Here is a 23,012-nt window from a genome sequence, read left to right on the forward strand (position 1 = left end):
AATTTAACATGTTTTCCATTATACATAAAGTTCTAAAGGCTGTAAAACTTTTAAATGGTAAGGTCACCTGTGGAAACTATACTGTTTTCATTTAAGATTTGGGTACTTTGCAAGTAAATCTGATGGCACAATAATAAAGCAAATTAAAGTCTTTACATGACTATTTATTTTTAATTTTCATATTTAACACATTGTTAACATAACTTAGCGGAGAAGGCAATGGCAAGCCACTCCAGTACTCTTGCCTAGAAAATCCCATGGATGGAGCAGCCTGGTAGGCTGCAGTCCATGGGGTCGCTAAGGGTCGGACCCGACTGAGCGACTTCACTTTCACTTTTCACTCTCACACATTGGAGAAGGAACTGGCAACCCACTCCAGTGTTCTTGCCTGGAGAATCCCAGGGATGGGGGAGCCTGGTGGGCTTCCATCTATGGGGTCACACAGAGTCGGACACGACTGAAGTGACTTAGCAGTAGCAGTAGCAACATAACTTAGAGGCCTCAAGTCAGGCCATAATACCATAACAACAATTTTTAAAACTCCTTGATAAATGGTTCACAGGAAGTGCTTATGTTACCAAAACACTTCTGCATAAGGTGTTTTAGGTAAAGAAATGTAAGCCTGGGTGGAAGCTACACTGTAAACAGTGTGGCTGCCGAGCTAACCCAATTCACCCACAGGAGCAGATGAGGGAAGAGCATGGACAGCCTCCAGTTCTCCTATCTTTATGATATAATAAAGAGGATTGATCCTGTACTCCAGGTATGACCATGGCAATCTGGAGTCATTTAACTGTAATATGATTCCACAAGACAACTCAGTGTTAAATAGTGATTATGTTATTCAGTGGAGTCCAGGCTGTTAAACATACAGAAGCATACACCGTCAGAACTAAAAAGGGCCTTAGGCACCATCTTTTTCAGCCTGTTCCCTCACTGTACAGATTAGAGATATCTAAAAAAGACTAAGAGACTTAGTCAAAATTGCACAGGTGTTCAGGGTAGACTTAAGACTGGACTTTGAACCTCCTGACACCATACTCCAACGTGCTGGGCAGAAGCCAAGAGCCACACAGAGGGCCTGACCTGCAGCATCCTTTCCTACTCAGTCGGGGCAGCAATTCAGCAACCCCAGTTTGAGGCCAAGGTAGCACTGAACCCCTTATTCTACTAAAGTTAAGATTCTTATGAAACCAAAATCTCAGAAATAATCAGGGGAAGAACTACATGCCTAAAGCTACATTTTTGCTTTGTCAGCAACTAAAGATTATTATGTACGGATGTGAGAGTTGGACCGTAAATAAGGCTGAGTGACAAAGAATCAATGCTTTCAAATTGTAGTACTGGATAAGACTCTTGAGAGTCCCTTGGACTGCAAGGAGATCAAACCAGTCAATCCTAAAGGAAATCAACCCTGAATATTTGATGGAAGGACTGACTCTCAAGTTCCAATACTTTGGCCACCTGATAGGAAGAGCTGACTCACTGGAAAAGACCCTGATGCTGGGAAAGATTGAAGGCAAAAGGAGAAGGGGCTGGAAGAGGATGAGATGGTTACATAGTACCACTATCTCAATGGACATGAATTTGAGCAAACTCTGGGAGATAGTGAAGGACAGAAGAGCCTGGCGTGCTGCAGTCCACAGGTCACAAAGAGTCAGACACAACTTAGCAACTGAACAAAAACAAAAAAGATCATTAGCCTAGATTTTTTTAATACACTTTTTTTGGATATTTAATTCTTTTAGACCAGCAAAGAATCATCTTTTCATTTATGACAGAAAACTGTACCGAAGAAATAAATCCAACATAAAACAGTTATTTCTTAAGAATATTGCAAGGATTAAAGTACAGTTAAATCCAAATTCTTCAATGATGAAATTTTCATTCTAATCCACATCCTAAAATTTTATTTATTATTAACACTATTGCCTTAGCTTAATAATTACCTGAGCAATAATTTAAACAAAGTGCTTCCAACTGGCATGATATACAATTTGTTTAATTCAGTTTTTCCCCCCTTTACCTTGGAAAATGTCATAATAGACAGTTATATTCATTATAGTCTCTTGTGTTTAAAATCTAGTTCCTGGAATTGATTCATGTTCTGTTCTGTTCTGTTCCGTCGCTCAGTCGTGTCCGACTCTTTGCGACCCCGTGGACTGTAGCCTACCAGGCTTCTCCATCCATGGGATTCTCCAGGCAAGAATACTGGAGTGGGTTACCATTTCCTTCTCCAGGGGGTCTTCCCGACCCAGGGATCGAACCCGGGTCTCCCGCATTGGAGGCAGACGCTTTAACCTCTGAGCCACCAGGAATTGATTCATACACGTCAACTATTAGCTTTGTGATGACATTTGCAGAAACGTCAACGATATCTCAGATGCACCTGCTTTGTTTGGCAGCAAAGGTGGTATATTTTGCCAGAGTTCACAGTGAACAAGAACAAGCAGTACTACCAGTTTTTATAAAAACTACATTTAATTGTTTCTCTAACTACTACTGAAAGACTAGACAGTGTTTTCTGATGCAGACCCATGTTATGGTCAAGAAACTTGGCACATGCAACAGCTAAGTGAAAATTCTATCTTGCATCTATCTTCCAAATATAAGGCAAAACTTTACCAAACTTCCACTATATTCAAACTATCTTTTAGGCTGTTTTACAAAATAATGCCCCACAGATCTATAAATACACACACACACACACCATTAAGTGAAGGCTTTCCTGGAATGTTAGCTTTTAAAACTAATAAAAGAAAATAAAAATATTCACCTGTTGAGTTTGGTAAAACAAATAGTTAAGAAATTGGATTCAATTTTTTACTTAAAAAAAAAAAAGATTTGAGCCTAGTTATTCCAGGAACAACTCTTAACTAGATTTTTCAGTTCAGTTCAATTCAGTTCAGTTGCTCAGTCATGTCCGACTCTTTGCAACCCCATGAATCACAGCAAGCCAGGCCTCCCTGTCCATCCCAACTCCCAGAGTTCACTCAAACTCATATCCATCGATTCAGTGACGCCATCCAGCCATCTCATTCTCTGTCGTCCCCTTCTCCTCCTGCCCCCAATCCTTCACAGCATCAGACTCTTTTCCAGTGAATCAACTCATCGCATGAGGTGGCCAAAAATTTGGAGTTTCAGCTTTAGCATCAGTCCTTCCAATGAACACCCAGGATTGATCTCCTTTAGAATGGACTGGTTGGATCTCCTTGCAGTCCAAGGGACTCTCAAGAGTCTTCTCCAGCACCACAGTTCAAAAGCATCAATTCTTCAGCGACCAGCTTTCTTCACAGTCCAACTCTCACATCCATACATGACCACTGGAAAAACCATAGCCTTGACTAGATGGACCTTTGCTGGCAAAGTAATGTCTCTGCTTTTTAATATACTATCTAGATTGGTCATAACTTTCCTTCCAAGGAGTAAGCGTCTTTTAATTTCATGGCTGCAATCAGCATCCACAGTGATTTTGGAGCCCAAAAAAATAGTCTGACACTGTTTCCACTGTTTTCCCATCTATTTCCCATGAAGTGATGGGACCAGTTGCCATGATCTTTGTTTTCTGAATGTTGAGCTTCAAGCCAACCTTTTTCACTCTCCTCTTTCTCTTTCATCAAGAGGCTTTTGAGTTCCTCTTCACTTTCTGCCATAAGGGTGGTGTCATCTGCATATCTGAGGTTATTGATATTTCTCCCAGCAATCTTGATTCCAGCTTGTGCTTCTTCCAGCCCAACATTCCTCATGATGTACTCTGCATATAAGTTAAATAAGCAGGGTGACAATATACAACCTTGACGTACTCCTTTTCCTATTTGGAACCAGTCTGTTGTTCCATGTCCAGTTCTGACTGTTGCTTCCTGACCTGCATACAGGTTTCTCAAGAGGGAGGTCAGGTGGTCTGATATTCCCATCTCTTTCAGAATTTTCCACAGTTTATTGTGATCCGCATAGTCAAAGGTTTTGGCATAGTCAATGAAGCAGAAATAGATGGTTTTCTGGAAATCTCTTGCTAGAGTTTTATTTGTATCCAAAAAGAACCAAACCTACAATACAAAATTTTGTGATTTAAGCTTCTTACTTCCAAGAGTCACCCAGGCTACCAAGTTTTTTCTACCAATAATTTGAGAGAGAAAAAAATAATAGCTTAAGGTAAGCACTCAGGAATTAAATGTCCTTCAAAAGTACATATTCTCTTGGCCAGAAGCTAACACACTTCCCCCTTCACCCTATCATCCCTATCATCATTTCCTATCAAAATACAGCAGCCGATGTCACTGCTGTCTGGTCTACCATATTTCAACCTCCCCCAGGGGTTATGCACATGATCACCCACCATACTACTCTCCTGCTTCAAACCCTTTAATGCTTCCCCCATCCCTCCCAAGTGATGTTGAAATGCTTACCCAGCTGATAAGGCCTCAGTTGTATGTGGCTCCAGCCAACCTTCCAGTTTTATCTGTCACCTCTCCCCCTCACTCACAAGGCTCAAGTTACCCTGGCTGTCCCCCTATCTCCCTAGTGCTCCAAATTCCCTGCCACCTCTGGACCTTTGTACCTGCTGTCTCCACTTATCTAGGTTATTCCATGCCCCTAATAACCCCCTTTACCAGGCTTTTACCTACCTTCTAGATTTTTAGGTAATCCTCTCTTGAAGTTCAGTGTTTTCTAACTCTGAAAAATTGATACTAGGTTTTCCTATTATTAAACCTCTTGACTCATGTGTTTTCCCAGCACAACTGTAACAGACAAAGTTATTTGTGTGTGTTTTTGTTGAATAAGCTGGAGACAATTTCCTTAAGAAAGGAGAACTGTGTGTGCTGTGGGGCCGGGTGTAGCTACACAGTCCAGTGTGGGAGACGGGAAGGATGTGGTAGGTGCTCTGGATCAGGGAAAGAGGGAAGAACCAGGTAATAGGGAGAGACTACTGTGAAACGTCTACCCATGAGCCCCCAAATCCATAGCGAATCTTAAAAAACCTAAACGAATGTATTTCTAGTAGAATGGGTAGTGCTACTGCTAAGCTTCATAATCAATACATTATGGGGTAAAATAGAGACTCCCTTTGAAGATGCAAGAGGGTGGAGGTCAAGAGATGCATAATAAATGACCAAATCTGAAAAATTGTGGTTAGGGAATAAAACTGGCCTATAGTCAGGAATTACAAGATCTCTAGGGGGATATGTGCATTATATGAATCTAATATCTGTCTGCCCCTGAGAGCAAACCATGTGAGGGCAAGGACAATCTGCTTTATTCTTTACCCTCTGCTCAGCTCACACTGAAGTGCTTTTCATGTGGTGGATACAATTAAATATGTGCTGAATGAATCTATTCTGTATTTCATTGCCTAGTTTTTGGTTTTTATTATATCAGGTTCACAGTTCTAAAGCTTAAAACAAGAAATAATTCCAACTTAAAATAGTGAACTCAGAACTTCCTTTTAAAGTTCATGTGTATATACTACAAAGCAGTCTTTTCATGGTGGTGAGGACAGACATCAATGATCACATCAGGTCAGACTGCTACATTATGAACTTCTTATTTGACCCATCTGGTTCCCTGTTCAGGTTGTTGTTCAGTTGCTCAGTCATGTCCAACTCTTTGTGACCCCATGGACTGCAGCACACCAGGCTTCCCTGTCCTACACCATCTCCCAGAGTTCGCTCAAACTCATGTCCATTGAGTCAGCGATGCCACTCAACCATCTCATCCTCTGTTGTCCCCTTCTCCTCCTGCCTTCAACCTTTCCCAGCATCAGGGTCTTTTCCAATGAGTCGGTTCTTCAATCAGGTGGCCAAATGTCCAATGGACTCTCAAGAGTCTTCTCCAGCACCATAATTTGAAAGCCTCAATTCTTCAGCACTCATTCTTCTTTATGGTCCAGCTCTCACATCTATACATGACTACTATGGTTTATATCTTTGACTCTACGTACCTTGTTCAGGTAGGACAAGTCATAAGAGACCCACGTAGCATTCTGACACAGTGACATAATAATAACAAGAGAATAAATACTGCCCACAGTAATAATGGGGACAGATATGGTATTCAACTTCAATACAAACACATAACCAAAAATAATCGTATACTATTTCAATTGAGTCTGAATCCTGGAGAAAAGAACAAATTTTCCAACTCTCCTCACCTCTTCACCAAGGTGAGACACTGCACCATCTACACAGAGATCTAGAATCAAACCCATCCTTTCCAAATAGGATACCCATTATTTATTCTTTACCTGGATTCCAGGACAAGAAAAGAATTGCAGAAACGGGAAGAGCAAGGAGGAAGATGGGATAATTTTGCCTCCTCTTTGTCATTGATACTCAGCAGGGGAAAAGATCATGTGATGGTTTTATCTCTACAAGGGATTTAATTCTTGGTGCAATTACTTAACTTCACAGGGCAGAAGGGGATGACTGGGAGTACTGTCTGTATAAGGACAAAAGACCCAACAAACAGAGTGGAGGTTTGTCAAACAACCTCTTCAGCAAAGTTAGCCAACAGTGAAAGACCCCTTCCAGTTTGGACCCACTCTCTCTTAGCACAGACAGTTTTTCTCTAAGGTATCCTGGGACATATTTTTGTACCTCTGCTTCAGCAGCATCATGAAGATCAGCCTTGTTTCATACCAACACGGAGGAATGCTCTCATGGGCTACATCTTACCTCAAAGAGAAGAAAAAATCTGTACACATGTCAAACATTTAATAAGTTACCAGGATGCTGATGGCAACAGCTACCATTTCCAAAAGCTCCTTAATGTGCCACATGATTTATAGACAGTATCTTCAAACCTCAAACTATCTATGCTGCTGCTGCTACTAAGTCGCTTCAGTCGTGTCCGACTCTGTGCGACCCCAGAGATAGCAGCCCACCAGGCTCCCCCGTCCCTGGGATTCTCCAGGCAAGAACACTGGAGTGGGTTGCCATTTCCTTCTCCCAAACTATCTATAAAAGGAGCCAAACTTTTTCCCACTGCCAGGTTAAGGGTTAAATAAGACCTTGTAAGGCCAGGACCAGGCTCTAAACTGACTCTATCACCCCTGCCACTGCACAAACAATACAAACTCAAGAGGCATGACCACAAAATTTTATTTGGTTGTGGCACCCACATACTTTTGAACAATTTTCACTCCAAACAGTGGTGATTATGAGTCAACTTCATTATTCCAGATTCAAAACACACAAGAATTCCCTTAGCTATGATGGGGCAAAATTGGAGTTTGAAAGTTCCACACTTGCTGTTATCTGGTTTATAACAAAAGCAAAATACAAAGGCCCTAAAGGTCAACTTTCTCCTTGTGAGGAGTCAATGAGCAATCATTCAAAGCTATAGATTCTCAGGATAATGCCCCCAAATCAGCACAGCACTCCATTCCCCAGCCCTGGCATGCACAGAGGAGCTGGCAGCACAGTGGAAGATGTGAGAGGCAGAGTTAAGCTGGAGACCCCACCCCTCCCACCACCTTGCCACTCACTGGCTGTGTGAAATCAGGCAGGTATCTTCCTGTTTCTGCCTCCATTTCCCTATGTGTAAAATTAAGGAGTCAGTAAGGGCACATTCCCCGCTCAGCAAGTGGGATGAGAATAGAGGACAACTCGACTAGAAAAATAGGTTTCTGGTTCCTGAACAAGAGAGGCAGCAGCCCTGACTGAGAAGTGGGGAATGACTCTGTGGTGCTGAAAGGCATCCAAGTGCTCATCTACTCTGGTCCACACCTGAGACAGCATCAAAAAATAAGCCTCAAAAGCAATGAAACTATATTCGACTTCCTTTCTCTTCAGACCATTTTCCTCCAATGGAAGGCACCAGAGTAAAGTAAAAGCAAAGGGGAGAAGGAAATGAATCGGTTCAGTTCAGTTCAGTCGCTCAGTCATGTCCGACTCTTAGCGACCCCATGAACCACAGCACGCCAGGCCTCCCTGTCCATCACCAACTCCCGGAGTACACTCAAACTCATGTCCATCGAGTAGGTGATGCCATCCAGCCACCTCATTCTCTGTCGTCCCCGTCTCCTCCTACCCCCAATCGCTCCCAGCATCAGAGTCTTTTCCAGTGAGTCAACTCGTCGCATGAGGTGGCCAAAGTATTGGAGTTTCAGCTTTAGCATAAGCCCTTCCAATGAACACCCAGGATTGATCTCCTCTAGAATGGACTGGTTGGATCTCCTTGAAGTCCAAGGGACTCTCAAGAGTCTTCTCCAGTACCACAGTTCAAAAGCATCAATTCTTCGGCGATCAGCTTTCTTCACAGTCCAACTCTCACATCCATACATGACCACGGGAAAAACCATAGCCTTGACTAGACGGACCTTGGTTGGCAAAGTAATGTCTCTGCTCTTTAATATGCTATCTAGGCTGGTCATAACTTTCCTTCCAAGGAGCAAGCGTCTTTTAATTTCATGGCTGCAATCAGCATCCGCAGTGATTTTGGAGCCCCAAAAAATAAAGTCTGACACTGATTCCACTGTTTCCCCATCTATTTCCCATGAAGTGATGGGACCAGATGCCATGATCTTCGTTTTCTGAATGTTGAGCTTCAAGCCAGCCTTTTCACTCTCCTCTTTCACTTTCATCAAGAGGCCTTTGAGTTCCTCTTCACTTTCTGCCATAAGGGTGGTGTCATCTGCATATCTGAGGTTATTGATATTCCTCCCGGCAATCTTGATTCCAGCTTGTGCTTCTTCCAGCCCAGCGTTCCTCATGATGTACTCTGCATATAAGTTAAATAAGCAGGGTGACAATATACAGCCTTGACGTACTCCTTTTCCTATTTGGAACCAGTCAGTTGTTCCATGTCCAGTTCTAACTGTTGCTTCCTGAAATGAATGGCCTTCCCCAAAACTGGATCCCCTACCCATTAATGTTTTAAGTAATTGCATTTGGTGGGGAACCACTCAGGATCCAAAGGGGTATCACATGGAAGCCATGAGTCGAACATTTACTTAAGTGAGCCAAGAGTCTGAGCGTCTAAACAACTTCCCACAGGCATACAGGTAAAATAAATACTGGCACCTTCTCCAAGTCCTGACTCAAATATCACCTTCTGGTACAGCTACCCTGACAACGCTATCTGTAGCCTACTGCCTCACTATGAGGCCTATCACCTTTCCCTCTTTTTGTTTTTATAACATTTATCACTTTCTATCATTCTATTTATTTTACTTATGTTTGCCCTGTGTTATGTCTCCCACACTGGAGCATAAGATCCATAAGGGTAGGGCTCCTTGTTTTGTTAGTGGATATACTGCAAGCACTAGCCCAGTACATGCAAAAAGCAGGTATCCCAAAAATATTTTTGAAGATGTAAAAGCCAGAAAGATATCTCACATAAATATTCAAACAATAAATTATTCATGACAGGTAAGTAAATGGCCTTAATTTTATTGTAAGATTTTATAACTTGGTGGTTTTTGATCAAAGTGTTCAGTTCAGTTCAGTCACTCTGTCGTGTCCGACTCTTTGTGACCCCATGAATCACAGCACGCCAGGCCTCCCTGTCCATCACCAACTCCCAGAGTTCACTCAAACTCATGTCCATCGAGTCGGTGATGCCATCCAGCCATCTCATTCTCTGTCGTCCCCTTCTCCTCCCGCCCTCAATCCCTCCCAGCATCAGTCTTCTCCAGTGAGTCAACTCTTCTCATGAGGAAGCCAAAGTATTGGAGTTTCAGCTTCAGCATCAGTCCTTCCAATGGACACCCAGGATTGATCTCCTTTAGAATGGACTGGTTGGATCTCCTTGCAGTACAAGGGACTCTCAAGAGTCTTCTCCAGCACCACAGTTCAAAAGCATCAATTCTTCGGCGACCATCGTGATTAGTGAAATTCAAATGCCAAGTGGCACCTAATTTTTTCTCCGTAACAAATTCAAGAATTCATTTTGAATATAGTTTTCTTCCTTTTCAGACCATATGAAAGGTAATACAAATAGCTAAAAAGGTCACTTATCTAAACATGTAGATGCTTATTTAGCAAATTATGGCAGTGGGGCCCATGGCACAGGCCATGACAGCTGGTCACTCAGGGTTATTTCACCCCAGGGGCTGGCCCTGTCTTCTCCTCCTTTCCTTGAATATAATCCAAAATCTTAAAATGAAGACCAAATCCAACAGTTTCAACAATAAAAGGTTTTGCTATAAAGCTTATATATCTGTGGGTATGAGTGAGCAAGTGTTATCCATTCTCACTGGGTTCTCTGAACTCACTGGTCTATCCCAGGAAGGTCTTCTGTTCCCTCGGGCAGATCCCTCTCAGCTACACACTAACTACCTTGGAGATCCTTTCTTGATAGCAAAATTTGTTTTTTTCTTAATCTTCTGCATACTCATGTTTAATCAAAGGAGCAACCAGTATTGAATCAGGAGGTCAAATTCCCCCTTCCACCCCTAACCTCTTTATAACCCATCACAAGTGTCATACACTTTCTATGCCTCAGGTTTCTCTAGATTCATTATATTTCTTACTTTCTTTCTCATACAGGTTACAGAGATGAACACAACATGTGGAAAATTTTGTGAAATAAAATACAATATAAATGTCAACACACTTTCATTGTATTTATAATCATTTTAAGTCATATTTCAGTTGAACACCATGCATTATTATTGCCTGAAATTATAACGTTAATTTCAACACTTTCTTTGCTTTCCTTTTCTTTTTAATTGGCCATATCTCAGCATGTGGGATCTTAGTTCCCTGACCAGGGATTGAACCAGCACCCCCTGCAGTGGAAGCACAGAGTCTTAACCACTGGACTGCAGCTAAGTCCCTGAACCAGTCATTCCTTACTTCTTTAGTTAAAAAGAATACTCATTCCAGTGTTTCACACGGTATGAAACAGGACCAACTGAAGAATCTGGAGGCTAACTTGAGATCGGATAGCAATCAGCTCTCTGTTCAGCCACCTCTTCACTTAATGCCTGTTAAAAAATTACAGACAATAGACTTACTTGAAAAAATTATATTAGCCATGGGTTTTGGTTTTTTCCCAAGAGAGTGTGATGAACCATGGCTTGAACTGTAGTTTTATAGTGATTAATGACCACTAACTGTGGTGAAAATCATTTCCTACTTTAAAAAAATGTTTACCATGAAACCAAAGGATATGAAAGCCTCTCGGATGAAAGATACCATCTTACTAGAGCAAAAGAAAGCACAGATAGTTACCCACATAAGCTTAAAATACCAAAGGTATTTCAATGGTACCTTGGGCTGTGTAAATCACCCGAATCACTACCTGAAAGAATAAGGCTGAAAACATGGCTGTTACGGAATCTGGACCTGGCGCAAGCTCACACCCAGGTGGTGTTTCATCTATGCTTCCAGCACATGTGGAAGTACCTATTACACCTCCAATCACACTCCACACTCAGCTCCATTGTCCCTTGTTTGTGAGAGCTGCTGCTCCTTCTTGGGCTGCCTGAATTTTTGCTTACTGTGAATGGGATTCTGATTTTATCTATAAGAAGTTTTTTTTTTTCCCCAGAAGCTCACTTTTAGTAGTGTCCTTGGCTTTGTGGAAACTTGTCCAGCTACTAAGGCAGAGATCAATATGGCCAGATGTCACTGGGAACCCCACTTCTCACACCCAGTTCTTTCTGATAGCCTGGATCAGTGGCTTGTAATCAAGTTCATTTTGACAAAGGAAAAAAATAGCATTCTCCAGGACAGCCTGTAACTAACTCTCCAGTGTAACTTTTTTGCTTCTCTGTTTTGATTCTCACCTCAATCATATCTACCCATTCTTGTACATTAAGAGAGATTTTCTCACACATAACATCATACAGCAGCAAAACACCATCTGCACTTCTGAAGTAAGACTTGGCAATACTTACAAATCTGGAAAACAGAAAATCTCATTATGTAACAGTTCTAATCAATCAGTTTGGTGCTGCCTCATTCTTCATCTCTTTTATGCTCACTTTTTTCTCATCTTCTAAAATAAGCCCTGATTGAGAAGAATCTAATGGCATGCTATTACTGTGAAACAGCCATCCCCAAGGCCTAGAGTAACCTGTTGAAAGGGAACAGGATAAGAATCTGGGCTATTGGTTTAGAAGAGCCATCATTCTCTCCACCAAATAATTCCAAGAATATCTACAAACCCCAAAGCATAACTAGAACAAGGCTGAAAGCACAATTTTTTTAAAAGTTTCAGCTTCAGCAACAAACTGGAGAAGGCAATGGCACCCCACTCCAGGACTCTTGCCTGGAAAATCCCATGGACAGAGGAGCCTGGTAGGCTGCAGTCCATGGGGTCACTAAGTCAGACACGACTGAGCAACTTCACTTTCCCTTTTCATTTTCATGCATTGGTGAAGGAAATGGCAACCCACTCCAGTGTTCTTGCCTGGAGAATCCCAGGGACAGAGGAGTCTATGGGGTCGCACAGAGTTGGACATGACTGAAGCGACTTAGCAGCAGCAGCAGCAACAAGCTACCAGATCCCATATGTGGGACACAGAGAAAGATGGAATGAGATACACATCAGAGACAGATTATTTAGGGGGTGGTGGGTAGAGAGTATTGTGGGTGGGTGGAAGAACTAACCATGTGGAAAGCCACAGGGCACATGCACAGAGTATGGGTGGGGGGGCCTCACCAGAGGAAGGGCATACCTCCACCCACATTTTCTAACTCTAAACCTAGTGCAACGCTTCACAGGATCTTAAACAGGGCCATGTCAACCACACGTATTTTTTTTAATTGGAGGATAATTGCTTTACAATGTTGTGTTGGTTTCTGCCATACAACAATATGAACCAGCCACAAGTGTGTGTGTGTGTGTGTGTGTATATATATGTCCCCTCCCTTTCGAACCTCCCTCCCACCCCATCATCCCACCCCTCTAGGTTGTCACAGAGCATGACATTAAGCTCCCTGCATTATATAGCAAATTTCCACTGGCTATCTGTTTTACATATGGTAATGTTTATGTTTCAATGCTACTTTCTCAATTTGTCCTACCCTCTCCTTCCCCTACTGTGTCCACAAGTCTGTTCTCTATGTCTGCATCTCTATTACTGCCCTGCAAATTGATTCATCAGTGCCACTTTTCTAGATCCCATATATATGTGTTAATACACAATATTTGTTTTTCTCTGACTTATTTTACTCTGTGTAATAGGCACTAGGTTCATCCACCTCACTGAAACTGACTCCAATTAGTTCCTTTCTATGGCTGAGTAATAGTCCATTGTGTATACATGTACCATAATTTCTTTATCCATTCATCTGTTGATGAACATTTAGGTGGCTTCCATGTCCTAGCTATTGTAAATAGTGCTACAATGAACACTGGGGTACATGTGTCTTTTAGAATTGCAGTTTTCTCAGGGTATATGCCCAGTAGTGGGACTGCTAGGTCACATGGTAGTTTTATTCCTAGTGTTTTTAAGGAATCTCCATATTGTTTTCCATCATGGCTGCATCAATTACCTATTCCCACCAATAGTACAAGAGGTCCCTTTTTTCCATACCCTCTTCAGCATCCACTCCAGCATCTATTGTTTGTAGATTTGTTGATGATAGCCATTCTGACCAGTGGTGAGGTGATATCTCATTACAATTCTGATTTGCATTTCTCTAATAATGAGCGATGTTGAGCATCTTTTCATGTGTTTATTGGCCATCTGTATTTTTTCTTTAAAGAATTGTCTGTTTAGGTCTTTTGCCCATTTTTTAATTGGGTTGTTAGTTTTTCTTATATTGAACTGCATGAGCTGCTTGTATATTTTGGAGATTAATCCTTTATCACTTGCTTCATTTGCAATTCTTTTCTTCCATTCTGAGAGTTCTTTTTCATCTTGTTTAGTTTCCTTTGTTGTGCAAAACTTTTAAGTTCAATTAGGTCCCATTTCTTTATTTTTATTTTCATTATTCTAGGAGGTAGGTCAAAAAAGATCTTGCTGAAATTCATGTCAAAGAGTGTTCTGCCTGTGCTTTCCTCTAAGAGTTTAATAGTTTCTAGTCTTACATTGGGTCTTTCATCCATTTTGAGTTTTTTGTGTGTATGGTATTAGGAAGTGTCCTAATTTCAATCTTTACACATAGCTGTCCAGTTTTCCCAGCACCACTTATTTGAAGAGACCATTTTTTTCTCCATTGTATATTCTTGCCTCCTTTGTCAAAGATAAGGTGTCCATAGGTTCATGGTCAACCACATACATTTTTTAAATGGTTTGTCTGTCTCAACAGAACTCAAAGCATCTTGCCTCTCCTGCCCAGTGGTATCCCAGCATTGCAATATGGTTCCTCTATAATGAGTTTTCATTTGGAAATCAGTTTCTAAAAAAATATTCCATTGGTTTTTACTTTCAAGCTCTCTTTGGATAAGACAAGGGCCAACAAGTCAAAGTTCAGCGAAGTAGAGAGGAATGAACCTGGCTTTCAAGAAGAGTGACCTTCACAAACTATATGTCAGATCACACATGTGCACACATAGAGACACACTGCAGGCTGGATGACTTAGGGAAGGAGTTAATCCACAGATAAAAGGAAAATCCATGTTCTATTTGTCCATGTAATTAGATGGACTCAGTTATATCTGTGTGTGTACATGCACATAAACATGTCTATGTGTATATATATAAATGTATATATGCAAGAATATTCTATGTATATGTGTACATGTATATGATACATATATATGCCATGCTCTCTAGCAACTGAACCAGGATCTTTTCATGTATTAAATTGAAATGAACTTTCAACTTTGGTATCTTGAAGAATATAACAAAGAACCACAAATTTACAAAAATACCCATTGTGAAGAGGGTAATCAATCTGTTCTAACATTTCTGGTTATCAAAATAAGAACTCTTTAGATGAGAAAAAATAAATGATAATTTGCATATTTTCAACTCCTTTTTCAGATTATGCAAATTTGGGAAGTCAAGACAGTACTTTTTCCTTATTCTGAGAGGTATTATTCATATATCCCATTGTGAAGAAGGGGAAGGAACATACATGCAGCTACAGTTTTGACCATAATGGCAAACTGGGCATCAGTAAGATCACATTACCAACAAAAGATGACACCTGATCACGAAGTCTTTCCTTAGGCACCCTGTATATACCTCTCCCAAACTTTATTTTTTTAATTTGCTTTTCATCCAATTCCCTCCTTTGGGATGTAAGTTCTTTTTGGACTAGGATTTAGTCAACTTTGTTTATTGTGCATCCACAGTCCTACAACAGCACATGACTCACAGGAAGACTCAGAAAGTGCTGCTACATAAGTGAATCTGTCATCTCTGGCTCTAAATTTGGTTTGGTTGATCTCACTGGGTAAATATATATCTAAGTTTTTTGTCAGTCTTCCTTTCCCAAATTTAGGCCTTAGCCAGAACAGAGGAGGACTATTCTATACACAAGGACACACACATGCCCCTACTTATATACACATGTATCATACCAAGAGAAAAAGCGAGACCTATGTATGCGTACATGCTGTGCTTAGTCCCTCAGTCATGTCCAACTCTTTGTGACCCCATGGACTGCAGCCCACCAGGCTCCTCTGTCCATGGGATTCTCCAGGCAAGAATACTGGAGTGGGTTGCCATGCTCTCCTCCAGGGAATCTTCCCAACTGAGGGATCAAACCCAGGTCTCCTGCATTGCCGGTGGATTCTTTACCATATGAGCCACCAGGGAAGCCCATGTATCATACAGAAAGAAAGAACAAGACCTGTGTATGTGTGTATATAATCCCTAAAGAAAATAGAATCAAGCTAAAGAAGGACTTCTTCCCATTATTCACTGAAAAAGGAACCGTACCCAGGGTGGCACCTATAGTTCCTAAAAGTCATCCTTGCAAAGTCTCATGAGGAAACTTGGCTTCCCCACTGCAGCAGCCCCAGCCAGCACAATCTTGTGATGCTTCTGTGAACCACAGGATTTGTGGTTATCATCCACCATCCGTTTAGGGAAAGAAAGCCACCATGGATGACAAAGGTTGTGTCAGCTTTCTTCCTAGTAAGTTATATGGCTTTAAAATTAAGTGTTCATGAATACAAGTGTCTGCAAAACCAACTACCTGTGATGAAAGAGCTAAGATGAGCTTTCTTGAGGAGCTAACGACGCTGTCTTCACTAGCAGATCCCAGGGCTTCCAGCCCAGGATGGAAGCTGCACCTTCTGAGCCATACATTTCTTCATCCCTTATATTCAGGAAGCTTTTTTTTTTAATTTTTAGTCAGCTATTATAAAACAAAGTCTTTCATTACACACACACACACATATATATATATATCACAAAGCAAAAAGAAGAAATGTACGTACCTGAATCTACAGTCAATGATGTTATGGAACAAAATGGCCCCAAAAGGAAACCTGTGAGTTTTCCCTAACTTGGTAGAGAAAAACACTCCTGTGTTTCATATGTATAACCTTTAAAACAATGCCCATGACAGATAAAGGTCAAACAGGATGATACATGTTTTTCTACTGAAGATGGAGCCTAGGTGAGCAGTGATTTAAGGGCTTATGTCTATGTCTGGAGAGTCTATTCAAAACTCTCCTGCAAACCCTGTGATCTCTGGAATCCCCTCTGATGCTGGTACTGCACCTCTGAGTCTTACTCATTGTAGTCTCTCAGGGTAGACAGGCCACTGTCAAAGCAGTTTTGGGGCAGGGTGTCAATGTCACAATTCATCATCTGCATGGGATCCCAGAGGGCCAGAGAGCCATAGTCCTCACCCATGCAGGGAGACAGGATGACCTGGCAAACCAAGGAGAGAACCGCTGTACCTGAAGGCTGGCAATGTTCAAGACAACACAGCAGTGAAATCAGACAGCAGGGGAATCAAGAAGACTGACATTTTCATTCTTGCCAAGAGCCACAGTGTATTCCATGATTAAGCATCAGGGGAAATAAAATGCTCAGAGCAATATCAGTTCATTCTATGCAACAATCAATTAAAATAAAGACATTTAAATCAAACAATTAATAAAAGAAACTATTTTTTTTTAATTACGTTCTTTATTTCCTGATACTAAAAGAATGCCCAGGACATAAATGCAATCTCAAATTTTGTTAAGAAAAAGGCACATACAACATATAAACCTTTCTACTCTAATGTGATCAGACCATATTCTGAACAGTTATCCATTTCTGGATATTATTTCTACTGAAAAGGAATGCCGAGAACCTAGATAAGAAGCTCAACTGATGACATGACACTTAAAACCCTCAGGTCAGTGCACTGAGTTTAAATTGTAATGGTTTCTCTCTCCAAATACCTGAAGAGCTGACACAGAAAGAATATACTGCCTCAGGTTACACAAGACAAAATAAGGGTCAACTGAACTAAACTAGACCATTCAGATATGACCTCAATCAAATCCCTTATGATTATACAGTGGAAGTGAGAAATAGATTTAAGGGACTAGATCTGATTGATAGAGTGCCTGATGAACTCTGGACGGAGGTTCGTGACATTGTACAGGAGACAGGGACCAAGACCATCCCCATGGAAAAGAAATGCAAAAGAGCGAAATGGCTGTCTGAGGAGGCCTTACAAATAGCTGTGAAAAGAAGAGAGGCGAAAAGCAAAGGAGAAAAGGAAAGATATAAGCATCTGAATGCAGAGTTCCAAAGAATAGCAAGGAGAGATAAGAAAGACTTCCTCAGTGATCAATGCAAAGAAATAGAGGAAAACAACAGAATAGGAAAAACAAGAGACCTCTTCAAGAAAATTAGAGATTCCAAGGGAACATTTCATGCAAAGATGGGCTCAATAAAGGACAGAAATGGTATGGACCTAACAGAAGCAGAAGATATTAAGAAGAGGTGGCAGGAATACACAGAAGAACTGTACAAAAAAGATCTTCACGACAAAGATAGTCACGATAACGTGATCACTGACCTAGAGCCAGACATCTTGGAATGTGAAGTCAAGCGGGCCTTAGAAAGCATCACTACTAACAAAGCTAGTGGAGGTGATGGAATTCCAGTTGAGCTATTTCAAGTCTTGAAAGATGATGCTGTGAAAGTGCTGCACTCAATATGCCAGCAGATTTGGAAAACTCAGCAGTGGCCACAGGACTGGAAGAGGTCAGTCTTCATTCCAATCCCAAAGAAAGGCAATGCCAAAGAATGCTCAAACTACCGCACAATTTCACTCATCTCACACGCTAGTAAAGTCCTGCTCAAAATTCTCCAAGCCAGGCTTCAGCAGTATGTAAACCGTGAACTCCCAGATGTTCAAGCAGGTTTTAGAAAAGGCAGAGGCACCAGAGATCAAATTGCCAACATCCGCTGGATCATGGAGAAAGCAAGAGAGTTTCAGAAAAACATCTATTTCTGCTTCATTGACTATGCCAAAGCCTTTGACTGTGTGGATCACAATAAACTGTGGAACATTCTGAAAGAGATGGGAATCCCAGACCACCTGACCTGCCTCTTGAGAAACCTGTATGCAGGTCAGGAAGCAACTGTTAGAACTGGACATGGAACAACAGACTGGTTCCAAATAGGAAAAGGTGTACGTCAAGGTTGTATATTGTCACCTTGCTTATTTAACTTAAATGCAGAGTACATCATGAGGAACGCTGGGCTGGAAGAAGCACAAGCTGGAATCAAGATTGCCGGGAGAAATATCAATAACCTCAGATATGCAGATGACACTACCCTTATGGCAGAAAGTGAAGAGGAACTCAAAAGCCTCTTGATGAAAGTGAAAGAGGAGAGTGAAAAGGTTGGCTTGAAGCTCAACATTCAGAAAACAAAGATCATGGCATCTGGTCCCATCACTTCATGAGAAATAGATGGAAAAACAGTGGAAACAGTGTCAGACTTTGTTTTTTTGGGCTCCAAAATCACTGCAGATGCTGATTGCAGCCAGGAAATTAAAAGACGCTTGCTCCTTGGAAGGAAAGTTATGACCAACCTTGATAGTATATTAAAAAGCAGAGACATTACTTTGCCAACCAAGGTCCGTCTAGTCAAGGCAATGGTTTTTCCCGTGGTCATGTATGGATGTGAGAGTTGGACTGTGAAGAAGGCTGACCGCCGAAGAATCGATGCTTTTGAACTGTGGTGTTGGAGAAGACTCTTGAGAGTCCCTTATACTGCAAGGAGATCCAACCAGTCCATTCTAAAGGAGATCAATCCTGGATGTTCATTGGAGGGACTGATGCTAAAGCTGAAACTGCAATACTTTGGCCACCTCATGCGACGAGTTGACTCACTGGAAAAGACTCTGATGCTGGGAAAGGTTGGGGGCGGGAGGAGAAGGGGACGACGGAGAATGAGATGGCTGGATGCCATCACCGACTCTGTGGACATGAGTTTGAGTGAACTCCGGGAGTTGGTGATGGACAGGGAGGCCTGGCGTGCTGTGATTCATGGGGTCACGGAGAGTCGGACACGACTGAGCGACTGAACTGAACTGAACTGAACTTTCCTGGGAGTCACATCTCTAATCAACATAGTAAGAATAGCAGACAATTAGAAATGTGGCTCTGGAATGGTTTGATATCTGAGATGAGTTTTCTGCCACTAAGTGGTGACATGTGTGGAAGACTCCTAAGGGAGAGACTTAACAGGGAGATGCCTCACACAAAGGCTGGAATTCCTAACTTCTAGAGTTGGGAAATGCTAACATTTTATAAGTGAGAGAGAAATTAACATCAAACAGGAGAATAAAAGAATCAAAGAAACTGCATTTTTTTAATTTACTTTTGCTTTTCCATTTGATTCCCATAATTAAGTTTATATTGAAATAAAAACAATGGCTACAACTTATTTAGTCCCCACTGCACACTGGGCACCATCCTAATCACCTGGCATACATGACGTCATCAGAAAGAGGCAGGGTACAAAGGTCTCCAGATATAATAGTAAGTCATGGGTGTTCTTAGAGAAGAGAGGGTAAATTAGTTCATTCCTATTTTTTCTTTTAGAATCTACACATAAGCGGTATCAAATGATATTTGTCTTTCTCTGTGTGACTTCCTTCACTTGACACGATAATCTCCAGACTCACTGACTTAGGGAATGAACTTATGGTTACCAGGGAGCGGTAAGGATGGAGGGGAGGGCTAGACTGGGAGTTTCGGATTGATATGTACATACTGCTGCATTTAAAACAGACATACAAAAAGGACCTACTGTATAGCACAGAGAACTCTGCTTAATATTCTGTAATAACCTAAATGGGAAAAGAATTTGAAAAAGAACAGATACACATATATGTATAACTGAACCACTTTGCTGTACATCTGAAACTAACACAACATTGTCAATCAACTATACTCCAACATAAAATAAATTTTTTAAAAAATAATAAAGTAAAAATAAGCTAAAAAATAAAAGCGGGTAATCTTAAATATAAGTACAAGCCATATAAATCTAAGTCAAAAGTATTTTGGTGCCATTAGCTAATGTTTAAAATTAACTAAAAGGGTAATTTAACCACCAAACTCTCTCTAAATATACTGCTCAATTTTAAAGTCTTCATCCTGGAACAGGAATTTCATATCATATCTCAATCTACCTAGCTAACTCCATGTGTGTAAGTTTCTGTACATTTTTCCTGTTAGTCTCATCATTTATGAAACTTTCTTTCTGAAACTGATTTTAGAACAATCTATAAGAAACCTAAGGAAGCCATTCTACTACAATATAGCACAAATTCAGCTCCATGTCATTATTAGTCAGAATTTTATTTATTTTTTAATCTATTCATATTTTTGATAGGGAATGAAGGAGAAAAAATCCTGAATTGAAAAATCAACTCTATTAATATATAGAATCTAAATTAATAATATAGCTATAGATCAGATTTTCTCAAACTCAAATTATATAAGTACCTTTTTAAAAGTACACTCTTCTTATCTGCCCAAAGAGTACTTTCATTACAATTAAATATGTAAAAACATAAAATAAGTTATATTTTTGTTAGCATTCTTAGAAAAAACACAAAACTAAAACAAACATACAAGTTAAAACCCAGTAAGGCCGCAAAAGAAATAAAATTAAATTTACAAGATGCTTTTAAGTTTTTTAAAAATTTATTGAAGTCTACCTGATATATAAATGACAGGTATACAGTATAATGACTCACAATTTTTAAAGGTTATACTTCATTTATAGTGGCTTCCTTCATAGCTCAGTTGATAAAGAATCCACCTGCAATGCAGGAGACCCCGATTCGATTCCTGGGTCAGGCAGATCCACTGGAAAAGGAACAGGCTACCCACTCCAGTATTCTTGGGCTTCCCCTGTGGTTCAGCTGGTAACAAATCCGCCTGCAATGCAGGAGACCTGGGTTCGATCCCTGGGTTGGGAAGATCCCCTGGAGAAGGGAAAGGCTACCCACTCCAGTATTCTGGCCTGGAGAATTCCATGGACTATACAGCTGCAAAGAGTTGGACACAACTGAGTGGCTTTCAGTTTCACTTTCCATTTACAGTTATTGTAATATTCTCCATGTTGTACACTATATCCTTGTAGCTTATTTTATATCCAGCAGTTTGCACCTTTTAATCCTGCCCCTATATTGCCCCTCCTCCCTCCCCTCTCCTCACGGGTAGCCACTAGCTTGTTCTCTACATCAGTGAGTCTGCTTCTTTTTTGTTACATCCACTAGTTTGTTGTATTTTTGGATTTCACATATAAGTGATATCACATAGCATTTGTCTTTTTCTGTCTGACTTATTTCACTTAGCATAATGTCCTCCAAGTCCATCCATGTTACTTCAAATAGCAAAATTTCCTTCTTTTTATGGCTGAGTAATTTTCCATTCTATATATATTTACATTCCCACCAACAGTGTATCAGGGTTCCCTTTTCTCTAGATCCTAACATTTGTTATTTGTGGTATTTTTGATGACAGCCATTCTGACAGGTGTGAGGAGACATCTCATTGTGGTTTTGACTTGCATTTCCCTGATGATTAGTAATGCTGAGTATCTTTACATGTGCCGAATGGCCATCTACATTTGCTCTTTGTAAAAATGTCTATTCAGTTCTTTATCCATTTTTTACCAGGTTGGTTGTTTTTTAGATGTTGAGTTAAATGAGCTGTTTATATACGTTGAATATTAACCCCTTACTCATGCTAAGTCACTCCAGTGGTGCCTAACTCTCTGCAACCCTATGGACTGTGGCCTGCCAGGCTCCTCTGTCCATGGGATTCTCCAGGCAAAAATACTGGAGTGGGTTGCCATGCCCTTCTCCAGGGAATCTTTTCAACCCAAGGACTGAACCTGCATCTCTTATGTCTCCTGAATTGGCAGGTGGGTTCTTTACCACTAGAGCTACCCCTTATAAGTTATACCATTTCCAAATATTTTCTCTCATTCAGTAGGTTGTCTTTTTGCTTTGTTTGTGATTTCCTTTGCTATTCAAAAGCTTTTAAGTTTGTTTCTTTAAAAAAGAAGAAGAAATCTTTGGAGACTTCCAGTTCAGTGTGGTGGATAGAACACATGAATTTGTCTTCTTTCCCTTTTGAGATCATTAATATGGAATTCCAAAGGAAATAAACCAATACAAGTTAAAAGAATAGGAGAGGAGTCGATCAGCAGTCAAGTGACTTAAACACATTGCTAGCAAAAAGGAAACTGGATAGCAATGTGCTAACAAAGGGAGGAGGGTTGGGGAAAAGGAGATCCAAAAGATGTGTGTGGAAGGTGCTGCTGTAGAGCAAAGAAGAAACAAATGGTCGTGTAGAACCCCAGAAAGTGAGAAGGAGGGTTGAAAATAGAGACTTAAATTGTATAGTAAGGCACACTGCCTCTCCAGCCCGTAACTGCTCTTACTCTATAGAGCAGATGAGCCAGAGCTGATTCCAAAAGAATTGATGCTTTTAAAATGTGGTGTTGGGAGAAGATTCTTGAAAGTCCCTTGAACTGCAAGGAGATCAAACCACTCAATCCTAAAGGAAATCAGTCCTGAATATTCATTGGAAGGACTGATGCTGAAGCTCCAATATTTTGGCCACCTGATGCGAAGAACTGACTCATTGGAAAAGACCCTGATGCTGGGAAAGATTGAAGGCAG

The sequence above is a fragment of the Moschus berezovskii genome, chromosome 7 (genome assembly GCF_049115385.1).
Source record: "Moschus berezovskii isolate FMDL1 chromosome 7, NW_MosBer_1.0, whole genome shotgun sequence".
Classification (NCBI taxonomy): Eukaryota; Metazoa; Chordata; class Mammalia; order Artiodactyla; family Moschidae; genus Moschus; species Moschus berezovskii.